The sequence below is a fragment of the Alligator sinensis genome, unplaced genomic scaffold (genome assembly GCF_000455745.1).
Source record: "Alligator sinensis unplaced genomic scaffold, ASM45574v1 scaffold126_1, whole genome shotgun sequence".
In the NCBI taxonomy this organism is placed as follows: Eukaryota; Metazoa; Chordata; order Crocodylia; family Alligatoridae; genus Alligator; species Alligator sinensis.
In genome coordinates, this window is record NW_005841842.1 from 1173907 (window position 1) to 1176488 (window position 2582).

Here is a 2582-nt window from a genome sequence, read left to right on the forward strand (position 1 = left end):
ATTAAAAAAAACCCACAAAAACAATTAAACACTTTATAGTTTGTAAAAGCAGTGGAAAATATGGGTTGATAAAAATATATGCCCAGTTCTATTTTGCATCCAACACATCTAATCTTATGTTGCTGCTTGTTCAAATGATACATATATTGCTTTGGGAGAGAGTTTCTATACCAGCCACATAACTCTCCCATTGTCTCAATGGGTAGCCTTTGGCATCTCCAGAGCACATGAACAGAGAGCAAGGAGCTAGCTACAGGCAGAGTGTTTTTGAGCTTTGGATTCTCCTCAGAGCTTAGGCATCTGATGCATGTTGTAAGAAGGTACTCCTATCATGTCATGGTTCAGCTCATGAAGAACAGAAGAACACAACCATCTTTTGCCCAATAGCTTAGTGGTTAGGGAACCTGCCCAAGAAACAGAGTCCTGAATTCTAGGCTCCACACTGCTGGAAAATACTTGAACCTCCCACTCTCCATTCAAACACTATAATCAGCAGCCAATGAGTCAAGCAGGGCTGAGGGCACCTGCTAACCCTTCAGGCAAATCTGAGCCACTGGGTAATACGGACCTTAATAGTCACAGGGCTGGAAGGAGGAACCTGAATGATGGAACGCAGCAAGGGTTGCTGCATAAACAGAACTGAGGCTAGGTACAGACAGTCAAAAAGCCTGAGGCTGAGTCAATTCAGTCTTTGCAGGTTAGTCTAAGATGCACCGGTTAAATTGAAACAGAAGTGAACAGACATTTACCTTTGATTCAGGAAATGCAGCCACATGCCTGCAGTAACTCAGGCCAGAAGCCAGGTGGTGCTATAGCACGGCTCTCTGGCTGTGTGTTAACTTCCTCTTCCTGCTGCCCCCAAGACCTCTGGGATTTGCAGTACAGAATTACAGCAACAGGACTCTGGAGGGTTGCTCATCACTTCCTCTTCCTGCTTCCAGGTGCCTCTGGGATTTGTAGTCTACAGTTGCAGCCAGCAGTAAGTTTGAGCAGGGGAAGGGGTGTTTAACCTTCCTCCCTGGTCCCAGACGAGGTTTGCCTGCAGTGGGGGCAGAGGGTCAGGGCTAGCCCTGCTCTGCTCTCTGGAGCAGACAGCCTAGCCCAGCCCATGGTTGGAAAGCATGCTGGGGGATTCTGATTTAACTTGAACCAGGAAGGGATCTGGGACAGAAGTTTCATAAACCGGTTTGACCAGATTAGTTAAATCTAATACTACATTCAACGAGGTTTATCTTAAACCAGTTTCAGCCATTTTGAAACTGGTTTATGTGCACTGCATTTCTATTCTGTTACAGGTTTAAACCAGTTTCTGATAACTTAAACCAGTTTATGTGTAACTTCTGTCCCCAGACTGAGAATAGAAGACAGGGATCCTTCCTTTCCAAGGAAGTGTCCTCCTCTGTGGGCTACAAAATCAGGCTCCCTCTTGCTTGCTCTTCTTCTGGGTTTCCTGGTAGAGGCAGAGGACTTTCACACAGGACTACTATTTAAGTAAATTTTAGTTCTTGGTACATTTCCTGTTAAGTATTAGTTTTATATTTCACCACATTTTAAAAGGTATACTATTGTGAGATGTTTATTTAAAAAAAAAAAAAAAAGCCTGACATTTGTAACAAAACTTGTGACTATGTCTGCATAAGAGAAGTTGGTAACTCTATGCAGGAGAAACTGAACAAAGTTCAGAAACTTAAAGGAAGGCAGTCTCTTTACTTCACTAGTACATGTAGAGAGAAAGGACAAATACACATTTTCACATGGCAAATCTTGTTATGCAAAATTCAACAGAATGAGACATTACTGGAGACAGTTGACATCAAGAGAAACAAATTGGTATAAATATGTCTAGTTACTTTAAGTACAGTAATAGCTGAGTTATCTGGCACCTTACAAGCCGGCATGCTCTGTTCAACTTGTAAGGGAAAAGTGAAACTGGAAGGGATCTGGGACAGATCATGTTGCCACTGCCCACCGTGGCACTTCCAGTTTCACAGAGCCCCCACGACCCGGGGGAAAGTAGCCTGTGCTGCCAAGCCCCCACGGCCTGGAGTAAAGCAGCCTGTGCGGGTCCCTCCTCCCTGTCCCTCAGGGCTCACAAAGCCCGCGGGAGGGGCAGCGATGTGGCAGGAGGGGTGGCAACATGATGGGAAGGGCGGTGACACCCCAGATGTGGTGGGACAGGCAGCGGCCCGAACAGGCAAAGATGCCTGTTCGGGCCACTCGGTTATCTAGCATATTTTGTTATCCAGCACCCTCCATTCCCCGTGGGTGCCGCATAACAAAGCTTTTACTATACCTCTAACACTACCAAATGGAGGTCTTTCAATTTGCACTAGCTGTAGATATGTGACTATTATTTCAGAACTTGTTTACTTCTGAGGATACTACTTAAAAGTGTAATTGAACATTAAGGGTACCTATACATGACTGTAGAGGCTGCTTTGATGCACTGTAATTACAGTCCATCAGAGCAAACTTGATAAACTGAGTCTGCTGGAGTGTGGTACTTACTGCGCTCCAGCAGCCTCCCCCGCCTTATGTATCAGCATCCCTGCACTTCAAAATGGCAGCAAGAATGCTTTACA